Raw genomic sequence first — 26,638 nt, 5'->3', positions numbered from 1 at the left:
TTTTATTTTTATTATTGCTTTTTTCTTCTTTTATTATTGTTACTTGAATATTAAAGTGAAGCAAATATTTAAAAAGCTGTTTTTCACAACAAAAATTTTCCGTTATATGTATTATTTGTTACGTGAAACTACAACAAAAAATCGCCGATATATACTTTTGTAATGAACCTAAACCCAACTATATCACATTTTTTTTAAGTAACATTTTTTACAAAACGTTCACCTAGCTCTAGCACGTCATACACATAATTGAAGTTTTTTTTAATGCGGCCTTCCAATCTGTAAATATTTTCCACTCGTGAGTCATCCTTTTTTAGCCCATAAACTCATTCTTTAATAGTATGTTAAAGAAAAATTGTTGCTGGTAGCCAATCGTTCAATGCATTATACGCATTATACATAATTTATTAAAATTAGTACATATCAATTTGGTGATGTTTTCACTGCTTGTTTAATTACAATTATTAGGTATTGTTCAATTTTTAAATATACGCACATAAATACTTTCTGATATTATTAGTTACATAGGTATATAAAAATAATTTTCAAAATTAATCAAATCGTATAGATCACTAGTATTTGAAAACACCTTAGTTATTTACCTACTATACAAAATATTGTTTGGAGCTGGATTTTGGATTGGATGTTGGATTTTTTCAAAAATTATTTTCTAGTAGATATGAGTATCTGAGGTGTTTTAAAATTATGTACATTATTATCATTGCCGGTTGAAAATTCATTAATATATCAGTATTGGTTAATATTATGAAAAATAAAAATATTAACAAAAATAGGTAGTTGTGGTTTTAATGGTTTTGTTATTTATTTTACTAATCAAAATACCCAAACGCAGACGTTTTTCTCTCATACACTCTGTATTTGTGTAGGTATCTCTTATCCGTAGACCAAGATAAATATTGGAACCCATCCGTGAAGAGATCGCATCTTTCCAATCCACTGAGCAAACTCAATAGGCGGATTGTCCCTCGCGTGTACAACTATTTTCTTTCATCACTTAATTAAATCTCTGGATTTAGTTTTGCGAAAACATTTCGGTTAGCTCAACCCAACTAGTGTTACCAACTACTACCATTGACAAAAGTATCCAGATAAGGTAATAAAATAACATAGTTAAGTATTTGAAAAATGCTGCATTTTCGCAAAAATTTAAATGTCTAAATTAAAAAAAAATGTCATACAACTAACAGTTAATATATATACGAAATTTGGTAAAATACATTAATTTTATATGTTTCAGCCAAATCAAGCTTTTTCGGAGAAAAATTAAGCTGTTTGCGGTCTCAAAAAACACTAGATTTAACGCCATATTACGCCAGATGTGTATTTTGCAAGCTAGATGTTAATTCAAAAATTGCTAGACCAGGCAAGAAAAACGACAAGTTGGCAACTTTGAACCAAACTAACTCCACGTAGGTATACACCCAACTGTAATCTTCGATAAATATTACTAGAACAATTATAACTTTTGTATAATACGTACATATATTATTATATAAACCGTTTTTTTTTTCTCAAACGATAAAAAAGTTATGGTAAGATTCTACATGTAATACCGTAATCTCAAATGATAAAATACTTTTCCGGGATCTTTTTTTATAACATTACGACTTCATGACTGATCACAATTATAATTTTATTACTCGAATAAAAGTTATAGTTGTTAATCAATTTCCATAATTCGAAACTATGGTTGAAGTTACTGCGCAGGTCAGTGATTTTAAAACATTTTTTTTAATTTTACGACGCTATAACTGTATAAATATTTCTACACGACGCAGTGACCAAAATACACATTTTATAATAATTTTTAATTGATCGTTTAAGGCTTAAGCAGGCTAATTCCTTCTTCCAATGTGAGCAGATACGACTATCGACAACAGCAACCGGTGATAATCATACACCTCGAACTGTTTATATGATACCTCCTGTACAAGCTTTCTAGTATGCGCCATCCGAAGACAATCCATTATTGAGTTTTAAAATTTCGCAGTTAGCTGTCATGACTGAGGACCGCTCATAACACGGCTACTACATTACCGCACCTTGTCACTTCCATTGCTGGCGTTTACTGGTTCATTCATTATGCCCAAATACTCCGTGTTTTGATCCACGCTGTGAACACCCAATCTGCTACTGTCACATCCACAGTATTCTTGTGAGTTGGCGTTGTGATATTTTAAATATGCAACACAATATACATTTCAAAATAATTTCGTAACCACCCAGTACTGCTCCTTATGAATGTGACAGAAAATGCTACATTCATTTATTTCTGTTATCGGATATTGAGTAGAAATAATTTATTTAAAAATTGGAATATCCGGCGATACAAAAAATTTAATGAAATTTAACGTTTTACGTTTTTTATTATATTTATTTTCACGTTTAATGAAATCGCTTCGAATATTGATATATTCCACTTACGTGAGGGTGAATTTAGGTGGACGTTGTTTTATAAGTTTTTAAGATAGGGTCTATCTCTGTGTGCTTCCATCTACTTTTATTTTGTTATTTTTGTTATTTACTTTATTTCTTTTCTTATTTTATTTCTTATTTTATTACTTATTGTATTACTAACTCACACTTCTCTATATTTTTATTTTTAAAAATTATTAACACTTATTTTATGTCATGTCGTGAACGCTTTGAATTTATAATATGTTATGTTCATTATATGTAAAATAAATAAATTTGATTTGATACAATATACATCTAAAAATAAGCCATACGATGTTTTATTATAAATAAGTATAAATGTGTAAATGTTCATAGGCTCTACAATCCGGTGTGGATCGCACGTCGCCTCACAAAGATGTTCAACATTTTTTTTTACAACAAATGAATATGAGCACATGCTCAACCACCTAATTAAGTCCATAATCTGGGTCCTTAGACCAATTTAAAAATTATAATTATCCAAATTTACTTTCTAAACCCGGGTTTTGAACCCGATACCCACTTCACATGCGGGCTCGTTACCACTCGGCTGTCGCTGGAGCTTAGTTTATATATATTAAACAAATATAACTTGAAAACACTTCAGATATATACCTACTAGAAAAAATACCCTTAGAAAAAAATAAGGCACCCAGAAAACAATGCTTCAAATTGTAGAGTATGGGGTATAGTTATAGCCTATCTGAATTATATTTATTAATCTGTTCTGTGGCGACACCCGATTTGAATTTGTATAACCACTGGTATCACGCCAATGTGCTTTAGGCCTTGTCCACATGATGAGTGCATGTGTACACCTCAATGGTGTCATCTGTACCTTGAGCGCGCGTGACAGTCGTCACGGCACAAATGCACGTGGACGGCTCAATGAGAACACAGTTACATGGAATGCGTGCAACTCAAAACTCACCATTTGTCCAATTAAGCTACGGACATCCTACTTAATCACGATAATTTTAACTAGTAGTTCTGAAATGCTTTTCAAATTGCGTTATTATTTTAAACTCTCCAATCTTGTGAATTTTATTCGCGGAATAAAAGAAATGTTTTATTATATATATTATTATACTATGATTACACAATCTCATTATCTGTGCAAAATTTCACGTCGTTATAATATCGACAATACATACTTATTATTTACCGCCGTACGCTAAGACTAAAATTTGTATTATTTTGATATAGTACGCCTGTTAAACAAACATTTAACCGAGGCGTGTGAGCTAACATCATTTTAATTAAATGTAATAACTTATAATATTCAAAATTAAGCTAAATATATTGTGATATTACAACCGTGCTTATTTCGCTGACGATAAATAAGGGATAAATCGCAATGCCTAAGCATGCCATAAAATCCTGGCAGCTCTTACGTTTATAAGTTATATTATAAGGCAGTCAGCCGTTAAATTATGTTATGAGAACCATTCCATTAAGTATCTCAAGAAAATTGGTTCAGAAAACATATTTAGGTATAGGGCAATGTATGTATAATCCCGCATATACATAAATACATACTTTTATTAAGTTAATACGGATTTCTTAAATGATCCGAAATATTATGATGAAAATAATTTTAATACATCAATATTCAGTTACTGCTGGATGAAAGACCCACACGGCTCATTCAGAACTTGATGGGTCCGTTGTTTTAATGATTTTTAGCTATGTGGTCATTGGGTGTCCCTTGTATACCACTGCATTACTGTGAATGTAGCAGTGGGCGATGCTTAAGAATCTCATCGATTGGTATGAGTGCACGTCCACCGAACTGTTCCGGGTAGCATACGACGGAGCGAAAATAGGCTTGATTGTGACTGATAAGAGAATGGTGCGAGAAAAAAGTTAAATAATTCGTATATACGACTACATGATTTGTTATCTACCAAAAATGTACAATAAATTCAACATATTTAATAAATAATTAAACTATTCGCAATAAGGTGTCAATCTTTGACAACCTACCTCGTTTCAAAGTAATTGTGTCAAACCAAAACGTTACCATTAATCTCAAATCGATCATCAAGTTGTGATCGATAATTCTCGAGAAATAATGCGAAAAGTTGATTCTTGTTTTTCGAGATTGTTTGTTTAAAAATTTTAGATTCGTATTTCTCGAAAAATTATAATGAAACTCTTGATAATTCGAATTTCTTTCGTTGACACCAGCGGTCTTAGGTACAAATATAAAAAAAATCAGTTGACTTTGATTCTGTGACAGAATTTGTTAAATAATAATTCTAAGATAGAAATTTTGAAGTCAGTCAGTCGGGAATCAGATAATCAAGAATATTGACGAATTTAGAGAATTAAAAAAAATCGAGAAACCAAAAGCTCTCGGATTGAGTAAAGTAGACGATTTCGTTAATATCTCATCCTATATGATAGATAGTTGTAAACAAAAATATTTTTGTTTTTATAATCTTGATAATGGTTCAAAATAATAATAACTATCGACTCAACAATTAGATGATTTTATAGAATGCGATTATTTCACAGTTCTAAATGATAATATCTGTATCAAAATATGTAACAGATCAACAGCCCCTCAAAATAACGGTGCTTTTATTTTCATTGTAATAAACAAACCACATTATATTATGTTAATAGTATATCGAATTAATCTTAAGAATATATCAAGTATACATATACCTAGTAACATATTAATAAATTTAATAGCAAATGGCCTTAATAATTTTATTGTTGATTTCGGATTGGTGACTTTTAATGAGGTTTCATTAACCTACTGTATATCGATATATTATAATACCCTAACAAGTAATACATCAATATATAATAATGTATCATGAATATAACCACTTTGTTACCAATAATGCATTTAAACTTCAGTTAATATTATAGGTAGTGAATTAATCTCGATGCAATAATTGCACTTTGTAGAGCATGACTGCACTGCATTCACGTTGACATCTGCGACCCACTTCGTGACATAATATACGGTTTTAATTAGATTCTCGTATGGCTTTAGAAGGCAAACCCGTATTCATATGTTTAGTATGCAAAGGATGACGGCTTATTGAGACAGTTTCTATGCAAACGCAAACCTAATTTTCTAGGGCCAAAAATACGTCTTTATTTTATCATTGTCCATAAACTCTGTTTTCTTAACACTGTTTCCACCAATAAAACGCAATTGTTTTATGTAGGTATATAACTGTATTAAAATTTACATCAGTAAATGAATCACATCTATACTAATAGGTAGGTACTACTAAAAATAATATTTCAAAATATTTGGCTTTTTTGTCTGTCTGTTTATTTTGTTATAACTCTAAAACTACTTGGTCAATATTGATAAAATGTACTTAGCTTACATAGTATGTAATATAATATTGGTACAAATTTAGTGGAGTATAAAAAAATCCTAAGTTAATATAAAACGAGTAACAAATAACGAGAATTTAATTCGATCACCAGAATCGTACGTGGTACTTACGTACTATTTATTATATTGATACTTTTTCCTACAGCTCTGTCTACCAGTTAGTGAAAATGACATAAGTACGAAAATTTACTTCGGTTTCAGTTTAAGTCTATATATCCTCCAGACATGCTTACATATTGATAAAATAGCTTACAGAATATTATTTCAAATGTCAAATTTATTTATTTTTCATATATTGAACATGACAAATTATAAATTCAAAGTGTTCACGACATGACATAAAGTGCCTAAGTGTTAACATTTTTGTTAAATAAAAATACAGAGTAATTTTTGTAAATGATACAAAAATTATAAAACCAAAATAATAAACCCTGTCTTAAAAACTTATAAAACAACGTCCACCTAAACTCACCCTTACGTAAGTAACGTTAGTAACAATTTAGTAAAATATCATCTCGTAATCTGAAAAGATTACTAAGTTACAAGATAAATCATCTCAAAAATAACGCATTTGCAACAATTAATCACGAGTATGTAATGTGGCCAGATAGCAGCGGTCGAGTGGTGAGGTGAGGTTGAGGTAGAAGTGCATGCACTGTTGTTTATTTAATTTTAAAAAATCGAATTCCTCACTCAGTATATTTCTTTATTCTGAATATCAATCTTACGACTACTTTTTATTTCTTATATTTGACGCGAACGAAGTCGCGGACTAACTTAATAGCTAGTTAATAATATATTAAGTAATTGTTTTATTTATAATTAAACGTAATAGAATACAGTCATTTTACAATCTAGCCATTATCAAACCCGTATGACTATAAGGTGATAATAAACATATCATTACCTATGACAAAACAAGATAATCAGAAAAGTAATGTTATAATGACACTAATCTTGTTTAACTTATCGTTTATCTATAATATTATCGCTTATGTTATTATCATTAATGCTTATAAATTCCAAAATATATAATAAGAATTAGTAATAAATAGACCGAAAAAGATGTTTCGAACGAAATTCATTTCATATAGTAGGTACCTAATATACCTAATCCTACATTCTTTGGAGTGACATAACATTATTATGCCATTTTATAAAACATGACAGCCTTTATTTTTGCAAAAGGGTCGCCGTCGGTATTCATTTCCACATGGCGCCTCAAAATCCAAAGCTCCTCTACGCCAGCTTAAAGCTTCTACGACAAAGTAACTAAGCACAAAGAGAAAGGTTCGCCTGCCCTTTGGGAACTTCTTACTTCTTTTATTATAGTTTAAACTTTAAAGCTTGTTGTCTACAAACAATAAACTTTGCTAAAGAGTAGCTTACTGTGTCAAGTTTTCACTTTGTTCCGTAACCCTACTTTAATTATAGTTTATGCAGGATTACCTTAATACTTATAATATGCTTAAGCTACAGGCGGCTCTCGTGATGCAGTGCGTAAGCTGGCATTCCATCCGGGAGCTCTGGGTTCAATACCCAGTGAGGACAAGATATATTTATGTGATTCTATCAAAGCCTGGCTGCTTACGATTGTTCAAAAATATACTAAAAACCGCTTTTTACGAAAAAGCAAAGACATGGTTAATTTAAAAAAATATATATTTAAATATAAGCTACAAGCTGTGACGTTTTTCTGTCTTTTGGTCATGCTCAACTTTTACCTATTTTACCTATTCCCAGAAACTTGAAAATCGGTACACAAACGCTCATGTCGTATATTACATATATATAGATACCATGGCCCCCACATCCTGAAGCGGGCCCCAAGTCTAGGATCTTTGTCGGGCCCCCTACCTATCGCCAAAGTTAAAGACAGTGTGACGCTCTACAGTAGCGTTTTCCAAATGGTGTTCACGGTATTATGTATGTAGGTACAATATATTATAATGTTATGTTCTCAAATGTTAAATTATCAGCAAGTGCAAATACGTTAAGACTAAAATTTTGATATATTCTAACGTCAGCTATGAATCAAGATGAATACCTATTGTTGGTTCCTACATTATAAATCACAAAAGCCGATTACCAATATTAACGGAATTTGATAAAGCTTTTCAGATATTATATACAGTGCTCGAAATGGAAAATTTCACGAACAGGAACGCTGTATAATTTTCCGAAACTAAGTACTTATGCTAATCCGTTCTTTACGTACGTACGTACTTTTGATATAAAAATGCAACAATAAACTTTAAACTTCTTACGTGGATCTATATTGGGCAGGCTGGTAAGGATTGTCAGCGCCGCAGGCGAAATAATCTTGTTTTAACAAAGTATACCGTCAAAAATTGTATTATTCTTTATTTTTACTTTATCTACCACTATAACCAGTGCATGATACCTCTACCACCACTCGTCATTGATTATAACTTACTGTCTCATTTGGGATAGATAAGTTTGTAATTAATTAGTCATAACAAACAACATATCCACATAAGTACCTTATAGATTCAAATTCAAAAAATATTTACGTCCTTACTTATAGAAAATTTTACAAATTCTATTTAAATATGAGCACAGAATATCAAACATCAAGAAATAGTATTAAATTAGTGTTTAAAAAATAAAGAAATAGTATTAGAAAAAACAGTAAGTGCCTACCTATACCAAGAATTTATAAAATAGCGTTCACATAAACTCGTTCTCACGCAGGTGGAATATACGATTATCCGAAGCGATTTGGTTGAACATAGTTATTTCCTGCCCAATTATCATTAGCAATTATTGCACCTTGGCAGAACAAACAACTTAGATTATCAAGAAAGTTATAAAATAATATATAATAAAATCAATACTAAGTACCAATAATGGCAGAGTTCTCATTTGTACTGGGTAGATATAAGTTGGAAAAAGTACGTAGCCTAAATACCTAGCTCTCTTTTTAACTTTCAGAATACAGTATGTAAGCATACGTCTTGAGAAATCAATCGGATAAAACCATGGATAGTATCCACTATCCACACAGCTTTAAAGGATTCTCAAAGATTTATTTTGAACCTTCTCCACTATAAGGGGCATAAAGCCGTACCTACATCTAATAAAAGTTTCAAGTCATCCAAACAACGTAAACATAGCATTATTTGTAATTAAATTACCAATGGTGTGTCATTTTCATTTATATAAGATAAAACATGACTGAAGGTGAAACTCAGGTTGCTAAGCGCGATTCTTATAGAATAATATAAAATTGTCATTAATTAGTACCTACTATATTCAACATTATAAGGACTAATATTGTATTGTATGCATGTTATGTTACAATGGTGATGCTTTGGTTACCATTATTGTAATATACATCTACCACCGTATTTATTTAATAATCTATGACTAACACCACCTAAGATAATTAGATGTCCGCACTGGACACATAGGTACCTAATTTGTTAGTACCTAATTATTCTAAACGATTCAATCTATGTTGTTTGTCCTTCCCTACTCACATTATTATTGCCATGGAAATGATAATAGGTACCTACATACAATACAGATATTATGATAGTCATACATTTTTATTAAAGGATATTCCTATATTTTTTTTAAACAAATTTACAAACAAAAATTAAGTAAAAGTTCTCTCCACACTACCTATGTATTATTTCTATTATTTTTAAAGTCACAAGCTACAATGCATGTAATAATAATTGTAATACAATAGGAACGTCCCAAATAAATAAACTCTGCAGAAGGCTATTCAATATTTTCTGCCCAAACCATCAATGGCCCAAACACATTTTTGTAGAAAAAATCATTCATTATTCATTGTGAAAATTGGGGTTTACGACTTATCATAAATATTTTTTTAACACAAGTCAAGTTGTTGAGATGATAATAATTATTGAATCACAGAACAGATGTTGCCACTGTATTGTCCACCGGAAAGAATTCCTAATGTTTTAGCAGATTTACACGAAGTACCTACTACGTAATTAAGCCTTCATTATTTTTATAAATATCCACAAAATTATCAAATTGTGCGTGTGGCCAGAATTATCTTAAATCAGTTTGGATACCAGCGACAATAGTATATAGGTATAATATATGTAATAATATAATTATGTAAAAATGGCGAATTTGTATCCCACAGGAAAGTACTTATTAAAAACGATAATTGTAAGGGTGATTATCCACTTAGTGTTACGAAGAAAAAGCGAATTTAACATAATAGACTTTTTAAAATATTATATTATAAAGCCTATTATAAGGAAAGTATTCATCCACAGGTAATTAATAAATAAATGTCAAAGGTTAAAAATTCTCCTCCTGTAATAGTATTTTGGTTAATTCGCCATTTTTACAATACACCGACGATATAAAGGTATTCGTATCGCCTGCTGAGAATTTTAACTAACTTTTAAGAGAAAAAATTGTTATTAAAAAATATGTTCAACACAAAGTTAAAATTAAAACACAAAACTTACCAGAAGCAACAAAATTCACTTACAAAAAAGTATACTCATCATGACCTATGGCAAATAAATGAATGAATGTAGTAGTTATATCACAAGATTTATTGTACTATAGTCGCAATTCAACAATAATGTAAATTACAAAACAAATGTAAACATCGTAAAAAGAGGGGTTTACGACACGTCATAAGCTTTTTTTAACAAAAGTTAATTGTTGAGATGAATACAATCTGTTGCCACTTCAATGGTTATTGGAGTGAATTCCTAATGTAATGTAATGTGGTTTTAGCAGATTTACACGAATTACCTACTACTTTATTATACCTTCATTATTTTTATAAATAACCACTCAATATCATTTTTTAAATGATCAAATTGTGTAGGTATGTGGCCAGCGTTACGTTACCTGCGACAAAATATTTTTCAATAGTTTCGGTTAACACGTTTCGCCTGATGACATTTTTGACCAACTTTTAGAACAATTTTTTATTAAAAAATCAAGTTAAACACACAGTTAAAATTAAAACACAAAACTTACTAGAATGTAGCAAAAAAACACCAAACTAATAATATAAACAATTTTGTTTACAAACGTATTTATATCTTAAATAATACAAAATATTTTAAAAGGCAACTAATAGGAATATTATAGCGGATTGCACGAGTCAAATTATCAAACTTTTTTGTACTAATTTAACCATCGAAAACACAATTCATTCACCCGAAAATAAATGGCGAAGTAATAATTTTTGTCACTCCGAATAAAATAATATAATAAATTAGTAGGTAAGTAAATTAACAATGCGTAAGTCAAAGGCAAGATTGTATTGAGATTTGAAATGTTTCATCCTTTAGAAATTATTAAACAATGTATACTTTATTTTTTAAGAGTTTTCAAATAGTGTCAGCAAGGCACATTTTTTTGGGTAATAAAGTAATTTACGCTTGCAGCTGGTTGATTCTTGTTATTTAGACAATGCATTTAGGCATGGACATATCGACACAAAATAAGAAGGTTGAAAGAAATTTAGGGATGTCATAATTTTTATTTTTAACCCTTGCACGCCCGGCATAACATAACTTCGTTAATTTTTAATTTTGAGAAAAACTTTAAAAGATACATTCATATATAATTATCTCAATCTAACGAACCGCAACGCAATTTTAAATGAATCCACGAGCCGGAACGGTATATTTTGGAATTCCACGAACCACAACGGCGCTCCGGTGCGTTCCTGTCCATTCCGAGCGCTGATTGTATACACTACTAGTTAATGTCGTCATAAGTAGGTAGGCTTAGATTCAATGGATGCGGGTTTGAATCCCGCCTGGCATAGTATTTGTTTTAAAATTATGTATATTAATTTGATTTAATGTGGGATACGCTAGTAAAATAATATGTTCATTTAAATGGGTACGAGTATACTGTAATTTCGTGAAACACTGCTCTACATTAATATGTACCCAATTTCGTAAATTTTACCCCTACAGAATTGCCCCTAAACGGATAACTATCTTAAGTACGTAAACCAAGTATTGACCTACTGACGACCTTATAATTTGAAACAAATCACTTCAATCAAATAATATGGGGAAAGGAGGTCATGTTTGTACAAAGATTTATTGGATTAGTCCTCATGTAGGTACACAATAAATATGCACATAGTACAAATAAATAATAATTATGAACTGCTATTATATTTTATAATATTTCTTATGTATTGTGACCACTTGTATAAACAAATAATGTTCGTAATGTGGATCAAAAAAATATTTGTGTTGTTTGTAATGCAAAAAAAGTCCGCGAGAAATGGTCAAAGCGTGTGGATAAATATCACGCAATATTTTCACTGTATAAAATAAGCCAATGCCAGACTAACTAATCACATATTACAAAATATGTACAGCTGTATAATATAAATATAAAAAAACTATATTTTAACATTACAAACTAATTTTTTAAATTTTAAAAGTTTTTTATTATCAAATAACCGCATAAAGTTATCATAAGAAAACATACTTGTTTGATTAGTTTGAAATACTAACATTATTTTTCTCTAACGTCTAAAGGTTTCTGCAATAATATAGGGTAGGACAGCAATGCTGCTACAAAAAATATCTCAGTTGTTTTTGTTTTGTTTATATTATTCGGCATTAATTACAAAATTTTGAAAAAAATGGAAGGTTTCAAGATGATAAATGTATTAGAATAGTACAACTAAGACTGTTGGTTTCAAAGTAGCCTCCATATTCCGCCATTTTGACATAATCACAAAAAAACCGTCAAGCATATTTAGAACTGCAAATAGAATATTTTATTTTTGAAAACATATTTTGTAAACAGAAAAATCAAATAGAGAAATAAAATATTCATATTGTCATTAAACGTAATCAAAAATCATGTTTTAAAATTATTTTTACCATATAAAAAATTACCATGAACAGAAATCTTATGTTTAGTGTGGCACACGGTTCTAACGAGGTTCAAACGATATCGACTAGCAATCGCGTTGCCAACTTACCGTTTTTCTAGACAGATCGAGCATTTTTGAATAGGCATCTAGCTTACAAGATTTGCATCTGGCGTATGGCGTTAAATCGAGCGTTTTCGATATCGCAAACTTTCTAAAAACTTCTCACATTAAAGCTAGAATATTATACCAGATTTGTGTTTGAAAATTAACATACTGGTCTTTTATACCTTATATCTTATAAATAATAACCAAAGTTTTTTGTCTCAATTCATTTTTAATTTAATGATTTATTTTATTGATTCTAAAATACGATATTCATCTTCAATCTTTGTTCGTTTAAAAATGGACATGACATATTTATTTTTTTAAATGTTAATTTCTAGAAACTTATTGAATTTTTAGACAATCTAGCATTTTTTCTGCCATCTGGCTTATTTTATTATACTATCTAGCATATTTTTGTGAATGATAGTTGGCAACACTCTGGGATTTCGGAATTCGGTAGCGAGTTGCGTCCAGCCATCACACGCTAGATAGTTACGTAGCATATTATGTGGACGTTCAATACAATGCGGCAATTTGATCAAAATGCAATAAACAGCAATGATCTTCAGCTAACGGAATTTACAATCCGCTTATTTATAGGCGATTCTTATCACAATTGATTTTAATAGCTTGTTAATTAACTAAATTATTAATTAAATAAGTAATTCGGATTTATAATTAAATTTAAGAACCTTATATATACGTACGTTAGGCGTGATTCTACGCCGCTCGTTAAATTTGATGTTTATCTCCACAAAAAGTGTAAGTTAATATCCGTTATCGCCCACGCAAATAAAATATATTCAACCTAGCGTAAAATATTTTCAGTGAAAATGTGTTTTTCCATTGATAATAACAAAGGCATTAGACGTATATATATATAATAAGACAGATATAAATATTCAGTGAAGGCATTTCATTGTGGGTAAACAATACTAAACCTATCTCAATTTTGGTTTACCAAGCATAATGTAATATCATACAAACAAATTAAATTATAGCCGTAATTCGAAGTCTATTGCCAAAAGCACAATGGCTTGCCTTGGCTAAAAATATTTTGATAAGCCTAAAGTTTTCCAAGAAAAACTGTAATTAAAACAAAACGTAGTTTACATGTTTTAAGTACTATTGTTATGAACATACATAATTTTTAAAAACAGTTCTGAGAAAATATATTATAACCAATAGAAAAAATCATTTTTGAAAAAAGTAAGCCACCCCGGCAGGGAATCGAACTCTGCATCTCTTGGGTTTACGCGCCCCGTCCGCGCATTTATCCTTTATGCTACAAGGCTGATATTGTGTTGTGAAATCCTATTGTGTTGACATTATTTTTTAGAATGTTTTGTAATATCTTTTTATAGATATAATTTAATGAATATATTTTAATCGAATCTAATTTTAACACATTGTAATAAATGGCCTGGAGTAATAAATAATTATACCGTGTAATAAATAATACAAATATTATAATATGTGTGAGTGTCCTACGAAAATGAACCACACATTATAGACGTACAATAGTGTCAGTTGCAATCTTCAATACACCAATATTAAATGAGCGTCATTGCATAAACCGATAGCAGTTGTCAGTATTCGACGTGTGACGTATTCTTGACACGTGTTTAAGTTTATCCCATATTCTTCCGCACTCGTGATCGGTTGCCTGCTTCTCCATACCCGTTAGGTATTTCAGTTCCGATTTTTTCTGAGTTCCCTGATTATAATCTGTGTTTTATGGACAGATTTATAATAGTATTACCTCTGGCCACCATATTGTGTCAAATATAATATTTAAGTAAATTCTATTGAATTTACGAAAATATTTACTAATGATTACAATTCAGCTGATAAACTTGTTTGTTATTAATCAATACAGTCACGAATAAACTGATATATTATCTGAGACGATTTGTAATTTGTATAGCATGTTGTTAGTAATTTTCTGAGAAGCTATTTTGCTGTATGACTTACTGTTAATCAATCTTAATTAGTAATTTAAAGTGATCGACAAAGAAATTTGTCACCGGATTTTTGTTAAAGTTTTGACCGGCCGCTACATTTTCATATTTAGTAGTACCCATCAGCCGTTAAATTTAACGCTAGCTGCATTCCAACCATGCAACACATAACCAAGCACTTATTATTATTTTCTATTTTAACTTTTACTTTCTCAAAACATTCCAGTATGAAGTAGTACGAAAATTATTTTATTTTATAAGATTTAACGTAGACATATATCTATTATTATAATATACTATGTATCAGCACCCACTCTTCGTCCCACAGCTACAGGCGCATACACAAGGGGGGGGGGGGGGGGGTTCGGAGCCGGACGCCGCCCCCCACCCCAGAAACGGCAAAAATAGATTAGATAAATGGAATATTACTTCTTCCTCAGGACCTCATGACTTAGGACCGTTCTACGCATTCTACGACACGCAAGACCTGTGGCCACTGGAAGACCCGCGGTACTCATACATTGGTGTAACTATCTGATCCATCTAATGTGTGCTTTAATATTCCGATGCGCCATGTCAAAAAGATGAGACAGCGCCGACGATACAAACGGACACTCACGATCCTAATAATATTTATAACCGATAAGCCGCATGTATGCGATAAAGACTTGTGGATGCGACAGCTCATAATAACTCGTAGGACCGTAGGTGAACACCCTTTGTTATAACTGCAGGCCAGGTGTTTACTGCTTGAGTCAAATATTGGAGTGTATGGGTACGGGTAATGTACCTGTAAAAGTGCGATATTCCGTGACTGTAACGACTATAATCTTAGGTTTAATATTGAAGTCAGTGCCACATACTAGATTTTGTTAACCCTACCCCCTCCTGCCGCCTCTAAAATCAATAAAAAAAAATGGATCCCCCCCCCCCAAACTATTTTCTGTGTGCGCGCCTGCATAGCTAACTTCACTTCGTTGGACTCTTTGTTTTACGATTAGGTATATAAATCTATTGGTCGTCTCAGCTTTTTTTGGGTCGGATGCACAGCCGTTTCTTGCATATTTGACATGATTGCATTAGTCTACCGAACTATGGCTCTCTATAACACGAGTAACGCAATGTGACATGAGATTTAGAAAGATGCATATTAGGTATAACGTATAACGGAAGAGCCACAAAATAAAACAATGGTTAATAAATCAAAATAATATAAGTACGCAATCAAAAATATAACAATGCAAAAATACATCTAATAATATGTAAGTAATATATCTGATATTTCTAATGCATTTTCCGCTGAGAGATTATGATAAGATAGGCACTATCGACAACAATGATAATGTATAATATGAATTGTCGTTCCCATGCGGACAACAGTTTATTGTGAATCTCTCGTCAAAATAAAATCGACAGATGCAGGGTCGCATTATGGCATAGTTAAACTAGGTTTGCAGACCCTAGATCGACCACGTGCTAAGGATGCCACAAAATGGCCTGACAAGGCGCAAGAATAATAAATAGTGAGCGATAGGATTTTTTGGAGGTGGCGCATGGTGTTCATATGCTTCACCTAACAAGGGGACATCGACTAATGAAGATGACTAGACAACTGCCTTGGGCCCAGGGTGTGATAAATTTATTTTATTAAGTATTATATTTTTGTAGCTAACCTTCTAAGTACCAACTATATTTTTGTTTAATTGGAGTAGTAATTTCAAACAAAAGCATTGCGTATAGATGTAACCCCAACAAAACCGCACGGACATTGCCACCTAGACATTGCCGCCAAACCAAATCCGCCCGTACCAGTGCTCGTCAATACCCCCCGGACAAATCCGCCTAGGTAAAACCGCCCGCAAAAAATACAAAAATATATAAAACAAGTGCTTTTTTGGTTTTTCGAATTGCGTATCGATAGAAATTTACATACTTGCGATAATCAGTGTACTTTGAGATTTAATCCGTTGCAACTCTTAGTAGAGTAATAACTTATATCATCAGCTTTTAACGCTTAGTACTAAAACCAAAAAATAATCCGATAATATGTGATTAATCCGATGCAACTAGCTGCATAGCTTATACCTGAGATCTCTAATAGAATACCTGGAAAATCTACTATTTTTTATATGTTTATTCGTATATTTTTTTTATTTGTGTATTTAAAATATAATATTAGGTAAAAATAAAAATTTGCTCATTTCTAAATTGTTTTGGCGGCAATGTCTGGGCGGCAATGTCCACGCGGTTTTGTCGGAACCCCCATATAGATTGATTTAAAAAAAACTTATTACTTATGTCCAATTCTGATATTTCTATTGGTATCCCGGGAAACATTTTATAAAAAGCTCAAACATATGAAACGGAAAAAAATCAATTACCTACCTTGAAAATAAAAATCAATAAAAACAAAACAAGACATTTATTTTTGTAGTCTTGATAATGTAGTTACAACCGAAATACGTATCGACGAAAAACAACCCATGCAATTTAATGTTTATTTAAGAAAACAAAACATTGTGGACATAACAAATCTAAATTCAAGACGTACACAACATGAGATTTACATTATAACAAATATTACCCTCACAAGAGAGAAGAAGAGAATATAGAAAATAATAATAATAATATTTAAAAAAACTTTCGCTATGGTCAACTTCAAATATAAAAAACACATATTCTAGTGAAATAAAATTCTACCGAATGAATGATCTCAATTAATAAAAATCTATAGACAATATCCAAATACTTTTCCATGATACTGTGATCAACCTAACTGCGTAAACACAATATAATAATATTTTCTTATTTTTAGACAGGCCGGCTCGTGCCTAAGACCCCAAATTCTCTTAATTCGTACCTGGATAGAAAGTGGGATACATAAAATTTCAGTATAAAAATACTTACTTGTGCGACCGTTAGTTGAAAATGTCGCCAGGAATTCGAGCTCCAAACAACTGCAACTGCAGTGTGCAGATTATATCGCAGTGGCGGCCGGCTGAGTCCGACTTTCTGGTATCGATTCGAGCCTTTGCGGGCATATCGCCTTCGATACAATATTACACCGATTATATCAACACATGAGTTCAATTAAATGTCAAATAATCACTACAAAGTAAGTCCATATTGCAGACGGTCCATATCAAGTATCATTGTCATGGTCACTCTAAGTATATAAAAAAAAGAATGTTCATATTATATTTTTAACATTTATGTATATTTTAAATTATTCTAATAAATAAAATAAGATTCATATAAACTACAGAGTCAAAGTGTCAAACACATTAATTAATCTTGTTATTTAAAATGAATATTGACAAAAAGCTGATAATTTTGAGATAACGAGTATTTATTTATTTGGGTACGTTTTTTATTATTGACTTTTCGAATTGAATTCTAACAATCTGACAATAAATTTGTTGTGTTTCACTTTAGCCTAACAATATTTTACAAAATGTCCTTACTTATATTTTTCTTATTTTCTAGAGACAACAAAAATACATAAGCAAAATTTTTAGCGCCAAGATGGCATTAATTTAATAAATTTCATTTCAGCTGAGAAAAACAAGCACATCACCGTAATTTAATGACTGCTATACAAAAAGAAAGCAGTGGTTACTTTTATTCAAAATTTATTTACATGTTATTTTTATATCCTTGTTATAAATATTATTAACGGTTACTGAGGTGAAAATAAAACTACATTAATATTAATGTTCACGCACGTGCGAATTATTATGAATGAAGTGTGTCTCGCTGGATGTGTACACACGTCTGACCACATTGAATGTCGGTCCTCGACTGACTCACTGACGTGTGGGGACGGACTTTGCGTTTTGTTCGCTCACACTTGCCGCCGGAAGTTGCCTCTTCGCACCCGCGGAAAACGTAGAGGTCCGGAAAAGTCGCCCCGAGGGAAAATATTATTTGAAATTGGAACGCGTGGAACAATTTTCAGAGTAATGTATGCAGAATTCAACTTAACTCACTCGAGTTAACGGTCAGGTAAATTATGTATTTAGTTACTTTTCGGTAGTCCTATTTGCATAAGCAATTGGATCATAATAATTACCATTGCCAATAAAACATTCCTTCTAGTACCTATAAATAATAATACTTAAAATAACGTACATAACACATGTATACTAAACTCATTTTATTTTATTTATGTTATAATTAACATACTAGCTCTACATACCATATAAGTATTATATTATATTGTGCAATACCTCATATTTACAGTAGCCAGATTTGGGAAATAATGGTGAATACTGGACATTTTTGTCGGCATCATTTTTTCAGCATTATGAATACTGACATCACTTTTGATAAACAAATTAGTGCATTTGTTTCGATTTATTAAATATTTTATATTACAAAATGGAGTAGAAATATTTTTATTATAACTAAAGTTTTCGTCTTCGACAACAATAGTGTAAGAATTGCATTAATCTGAATAAAAACTAACCTACCAAGAGAAGACTTAAAAGCTCGTTCATGTCATCATCATCATCATCATCAGGGGCGCGACAACCCGGTGTGGGTCCTGACGTCTTCCAACAGATCCCTCCACCTGTCCCTATCGCTCATGTACCCTCTCATTAATAAGGTTGCCATGATGTCACGTGCTTTAGTTTTATCAGTTTTTTACTACCCTTACAGTAGATTCAAATTCCTTACTTTATTGGTAGTACTCTTACGCAGTATTTTTACCTAAGCGTATTTATTTATTTCAGTGAAAATTGTGAAAAATGGATATGGTTATGTTTTCCAACCAAATTTACTTATACAAATTTCGTACCTATTTACTAGATATAAAAAAATATTTTACGACAAATAATCTTCTAATAAAGGTAGGTATATATTATGGTAAATATAAAGTGTGAAATACCCTACCTAAATTTATATTTGAGTGTAGATAAATAATTGAATAATTATCCTCATTAAAAAATAATTACAAGATAAAAAAACTTTTTATATACAACGTTTTTAAATTTTCTGTTGAATCATATAAACTTGACTTGACTAGCTTAAACGATCAAAAAAATTTGTACTTGTATTAGAAATAATACTGAAATGTCATTTTGACATGTCATATTGATTTCCATAGTAACGCACGTATATATTAATAATTTAGTTGCTAGGACCCCAGACCCCCCTAGCAACTAATAATGGTGTCGAAATAACTTTTCATACAAAACAGAATTAACTGAAAATGAATTCAATTCTACTTAAATATGGCTAAAAGTATTAAAAATGCATTGGCATCGTGTTCTGATATAGGTATTCTAAAATTTTCAAATATCTATCTAGTCGGGAAGTTAGTTAAAAATCGATTGCAAGATTTGTACCGGACAAAGAACCACCGGGCAAATAAGAATACGAGCTAAGAAAAACGTTGTAAAATACAAAAGGCGTTATTCGAAAAGGGATTATTGGTAATATGCAGTGCTCGAAATGGACAATTCTACGAACCGGAGCGCTGCATAACCTTCAAAAAATATCAAAGAGTGTTCGATTTTTTGTTGCAATCTTAAACCGATGAAAGAAATAAAAACAATCTTTGAACTTTTGACATTCACAGCATTATAATCAAGTTATGAGTATGAATACTTAAATTTTTTCCACGTGGTAACTTTGATAATTGTATCTATTTACATCATTTATTTTCCGCCCCTTAATAAAATGGCACTATTGAACAGTGCCATTATCTGCATACTTTTTTATCATACGTATGGCATCACAAGTCCTGAAATTTTGTTATACCATATTAATTTAAATATCTAACTTAACCGTTTTATGGGCAAAGAAATTACAAGACCATAGATAAATTCTTTTTTATCGACCATGTCCGATCCTAATAAGATCATATGGGCCTCCACAGAGTAGAGGTTTGTATTAACAGATTTTTTTTGTTTTTACGAGAAATGGATCTCAACCACTTGCCTTACCTATTAGGTACATACTCTAATACACAATATGTGTACTTGCCAGACCCAGGATTCGAACCTGGGACCAACGACACTATAGGCCGACACTTAAGCCGCGCGACCATCGTGGGTGTTGTATATTTAAGATTTTGTAAATATGATATAAAAGATATTAAGTAAATTCTCTCCTAAAAATACACTTACTAAAAGTATCATATATTTAAAATTAATAATCATTATACATAAATACATTTGTAACCAGTGTAACATGCAAGAAAGCTTCTCTTTGTCAATATTGTCAATTGTTATTGTAATTGAACATGTGCTAAGCGAAATAATTTGTTCCCGAATTTCAAGGTATTATAAATTTTAATACGTTGGAACGTCATTCATACAGTATATTTTTATATTGGATTAATCTTGAACAACAAACAAATTAATTCACAACTTAACATTACCTGTTGTATTAACTGTTGTACTGTATTTTGTAAATAATACACATATTTTAAAATCTTGGCTTTATTGAATTTACACAATGCAATGAAACCGAGATTTTGAGCCGAGTTATAGACTAATTGTTTTCAATAAAAAATGAACAATACTGTCCAGATTGACCACGTGGAGGTATAAGCATATTGCTTACCAGGAAAGGAATACTGTAGGATAAGGGCGTTAGTGGAGAGAGGAGGGATCCAAGCAATACATTATTAATTATTACAATTACATATTATTATGTGTGTGCATTCATAATTATTATACATATTTATATATAGATAGATAGTATGTATACATTTATATATTTACTACAAGGTTTACTTATTGACACGTTGATAAACAATCATTAAAAATAATAAATGCATATCCGCATTGGTTTGTTTAATTTTTACAATAATTTCCACAGGAGGTCGTACGTTTTGTCATCTTTCAATTCTCTTTTTCGACTTGCCGTGTCATCCGCTGAATGCCGACCTTTAGCTAACCATGACCGAACATATTTTTTAGGATTAAATTGCCTCAATGGCGGACCTACACTATTTATAAATAACAACGTAGCACACGTTTTAATATTAAGACATGATCTTGGTGGTGTCATTATCTCATTTAAAGCGCTAAAATTTCTTTCGCATTCAGCTGTTGATATTGGGATCGTCGCTATAGCTTTAAGGAGAGGTTTCAAATCTTCTGGAGTTTTATTAGAATCATCACACATTTAAAAAAAAACCTAAAACCGCGTTTAATATCTAATTCATTTAAATGAAATTGATGGCATAATCTGATAATGTTATCCTCTCCATATCGTATGTCCACGCCGTCATCATCTGATTTGCGATAATTATTACGATCCAGTACTTGTATACTCTCTAATAAATTGTTATATAGATTAATGTTTTCTTGGTGAATGTTTGCGTTTCGACTGACATGCGATGAACTTGTAATCATTCGATTTCTTAAGTTATTGGCTAGACTTCTATATAATTGAGAAAAATTAATGGCTTTAACCTTACCTTCCTGAATAATTAGTCCTTTGTATATCTTTTCATCTATGGCTCTAAGAGCGTCTAATAATTTTAGACCGGGATCATTTGCCATCGAATCAAGGACACGAATGGTGGTTTTAATCGCTTTATCAGCATCAACTAGTGTAATATTACGCCTTTGAAGATAATTCGATAAGAAACCTAATTCATCTAGTGCATCTGACATTGTATTTAAATTTCGAACAAATTCCACACCTGTTAACATTTTTCCAAGGCCACTATATTTGCATCGTTCTGATTCATCCCTAGTATTATCTTCGGATGCTTTATTAAAATGATCGTATAGTGCCGAATAATTATTAATAACGGCATTTACTGTAAGCATACTTGAAACCACCCACCGCACTGATAAAACTCTTCCAATTTTTAATAACTGGGTTTCTAGTGAATTGGCCGCTTGTCTCTTGGGAATATTTTTCAATAGTTTCGGTTGGAACTTTTCGATCATCTAATTTTTTTTATGTGCAGATATATTAGTTTCTTGTGTAATGTTATTGCCTGCTGGGATTTTTAATCAAATTTTTAAGAGAACCCATTTTCTTTAAAATGTAACTTACATATATATAAAACAGTTAACATTTTAAATTGAAACACAAAACTTACCAGAATGTAGCGACGTCAGCATAAAAATAATTATTATAAACTTATAAACAATCAAATAAAATGACCTACTTTTAGTTAAATTGAAGTAGGTATGCAAGTACCTATACAAAATACATACAAAAAAGGTATAACATGACATATGGTATATAATTTAATAGATAATCACACGACACAACACTTAAATATAGGTATTACCTATAACCGCAATGAATAATTTAAATTATAAAATAAAATTAATGTTTTTGTCTGGAAATTTATTAATTGGTGAATTATTAAAAGTGGTATGAACTCGCCAAAGGGAAAAACAAAACTTTATTAACAATTACATATTTAATTTGAAATATTTCAACCCCTTAAAAACATGTAGGTTATTTAGGGAAAACTTTTTACTATTTACTACAAAGGCTTTTGTCAGGGCACACATTTTGTCGGTAATAAAATAATTTAGCGAACTCATTTGCGAAGGTCTAACTACCTAGTTAGGTTTTTTCATGTATGCAATATTTATTTAGTTTACACTTTACAGCTTTAGTGTCTTTAGACAATGCATTTCGCCCGGTCGCCCGGAAGAATACGTAGAAGGTGAACACAAAATTTATGACATGCATTTGTTTTTTTAACACGCACGCTCTTAATATTTCGGTGCGTACCAAATTCTTTTTAAAAATGCAATGTTTTTTCTGTGACTATAAATGGAAACAATTGAGAGAAATTATACAATTCTCTCCAGTACATATGCTCGTGTTTTAAAACAATCTTTTTTGAAGCCCAGTTTTATATTGTCTTGAAAAAATAATATTTTGTTGTTTACCCACCGTTTAAAACAATTTCGGACATTCTTGAGTACGTAATATGTACGGGTCATAGAAAATTCAGTGGTTGTAAACCAGTAAAATTATTTTTTAATAAAAATTAATTTTCGTCAATTTTAAATCTGACCCGGAACGTAATAATATTAAGTATGACGCTTGAGGATTTTACTAGACGACTCGCTGTCCGTCGGATATTTTACGAACCGGTACGCCATTTTCGAATTTTTAACGAACAGGAACGCCATCCTCGGAAATCCCACGAACAGGAACGGCGCTCCGGGGCGTTCCGCTCCATTCCGAGCGCTGGTAATATGTCAAGTGATCATTGAGTAGATATCTTATTGCTAGAAGTTTAGTCTATAGATATTAAATTTCATAAAAATATATTAATATATAATATATAATATTGGGCTGCATAGTCTAAGACGCGAAATGTCAAAGAAAACTACAAATTTATAGGAAAAAAATTCTCGGGTGTATTAACAAACATCGTTAGTGTGCAATATAAATGAGACAGTTGATATAACACTATAATATCAGTATTTGATTCTAATCAATAATAGAGGCGCTATTTTGATTTTATATATGGCGGTAATTTGTCTAAAGATATCGGTGACAGCTACAATTTAGTATCGGTCAAGATCCAAAATTATTTCTACACAATTTTAGATTCACTCAAACAATCAATTCAGTAAAATAATAAATGTGCAAACATACCCTAAATCTTGAATTTCTTATGAATGGATTTCATTGTTTTACTATTTACTACCATTGATATATCTCCAGTATATACTTTTTGCAAAAAAGTTATAAATATCAGCTTTATCATATTACACTGCTAATTCGTGAGAAATTGGATGCAATTAAGATTTTAAATGTTCTTAATCAATGTGTTTTTGGTGTTATTACTATTATTTATTTCCACAAAATAGTAGTATTTTAAAATTACTTAAACCCAAATAGAAATTTCGGTAGTCATACTTGATAAATCTCACCATGTAAAGGCGGCCACAGACGGACAGTTCTCGTAACAGGTTGAACATGGCACAGACAAAAACTGTTCAATAACTGTACGTTAGTGGCCACACCACAGATCAGTTTAACTACCCCATTTAAATCTGTCGAACTGTCAACAGACGTGCCCATATACGTACAGTTATTGTCTGTGGCAGAGCAAGTGTCAAAAACTATGGAGGTTAGGTTCGCGGAGATATTACACAGGGGTATTGTTTCAATTAGTTTTAGGTAGAGTATATATACTTGAACGATATTGATGCACGAATAATTTTACTTTGAATTTATTATGGTTATAATTGTTTTTATTAAAAACAAATTGACATAAAATACACACCTATGACGTTGGTAAAATAAATCATGATTTCGCTAGTGGATTGTGTATTTTATCGATTCACCGAAACAATATTATACACATTCGTGTAAATATAAAATATAATCTTTACTTTTGAATAAATTATTCCCTTTAATGGACAGTAATAATTTAGTAAGAAAACGGTAATATTTATAAAGGTATTGATTTTATATACAATAAATTTAAACATGACACAAAATTATATTTACATCAATCATCAGTATAATAATTAATTACTATGATATTATTAAAATATATACTTACATTTTATTTAGATTTAGCGACATTGTCATTCACAATTAGGTATATTAATTTATGTTGTGAACGTCTTAAATTAATAATTTGTAATATTCACTACATACAATAAATAAAATTTGAGTACTGAGTTATTAGTCTATATTTTCACAATAACTTAATATTTATAATGCTCTCTAAAATTTTAACATTTATATTATATTGTATAAAATAATATGTTTACATAAATAACTATAACTTTGTTTTACTCTCTTAAAAATAAATAAAATATAATATTTGCGATCTCCGCGTACATAATATTATTATATTTTTAATAATAAATGAATTTGTATTTTATAACAAGCAACACCAGCTGTAGTTGTATCGCGCGGTATATTCTACTTTACGTTACCAACATCTAATGTCACTCGAGAACTTTCGGCTAGTTGAAATTCCAACAGTTTTACAAAAACACGGGAGTGGGGGGTCGCTGGCAGTTTGAACATGGCACACATCTGACAGGTCGAAAAGTGTCCGTCTATGGGCGCAGCAGATTATCTACCAAAGATAACTGTATGGCCGTCATTACGTATTAACTGGCATGTTCAACCTCTTACGAAAACTGTCCGTCTGTGGCCGCCTTAAATGATAAAGTGTCGTAAAATATTGTTTATGTACTTCTGATAAATACATAAAAAATAAAATGGATCTCTTAAAAAGATTGCAACATTAATATTAAATTTTACACAATCATAAATATTATTTCATGAGGTTGCTAAGCTGACTAATGAGACATGTCGCTTGGCTAGTGTACAATCGCCGAACAAATTCCGTCATACAATGGTACCCAAGGGACACTATCCGACCACAGGGACCCACTGAAACATGCAAGATAGACGAAATTATAAAGTTCAATAGATGGACGAGGCACCGAAGTACGAGTGACCGAGAAGCGTGAAGGGGGCTAGGGGAGGCCGTCATTGGATCGACCCCGGCTGATGATGATATAATGATAACTATTCATTTCTTATTTTGGTGACACTGCATTTACTTTTTTATATTAATACCTTCTAAGCAGGCAGATACATAGGTATATATATATTATTATTTGAATTACATGACCAGGTGAAAGAGCCATCCTCTGGGGCTGTCCTAAATATCACGTTTGTCCGAATAACACCTCTCTTATCATATTACCTTCTTTTCTGGCGCGCCTGCTCATCTAACTTTATGCCTCGCACGAAAATACACGAAATAACAGCACTATGTCAGTTTTATTCAACCAAATAATGCGAAGCAAAATATTATACCGTAACATAGTATTAAATTAAATAACAAAACAACAAAAAGGTAGAAAAATCTTTGTGCTGTGGAGATAA

General features: G+C 31.2%; 1 protein-coding gene across 1 annotated transcript in view; it reads right to left on the bottom strand.

Moving 5' to 3' along the window:
• Window positions 1-18,581, bottom strand: part of LOC147065484 (uncharacterized) — a 132,578-nt gene extending 113,997 nt beyond the window's left edge. The window contains exons 1-2 of the mRNA XM_085956991.1: window positions 18,499-18,581; window positions 17,681-17,939 (exon numbers count right to left, since the gene is read on the bottom strand). The gene's annotated coding sequence lies outside the window, so the exon portion shown is untranslated. The remainder of the gene's footprint in view (window positions 1-17,680; window positions 17,940-18,498) is intronic.
• Between the last annotated feature and the right edge of the window lie 8,057 nt (window positions 18,582-26,638).

The sequence above is a fragment of the Rhyacophila brunnea genome, unplaced genomic scaffold (genome assembly GCF_057557595.1).
Source record: "Rhyacophila brunnea isolate RB1 unplaced genomic scaffold, BYU_Rbru_1.0 scaffold_6, whole genome shotgun sequence".
NCBI lineage: Eukaryota > Metazoa > Arthropoda > Insecta > Trichoptera > Rhyacophilidae > Rhyacophila > Rhyacophila brunnea.
This window is presented reverse-complemented; position numbering and strand designations above follow the sequence as displayed.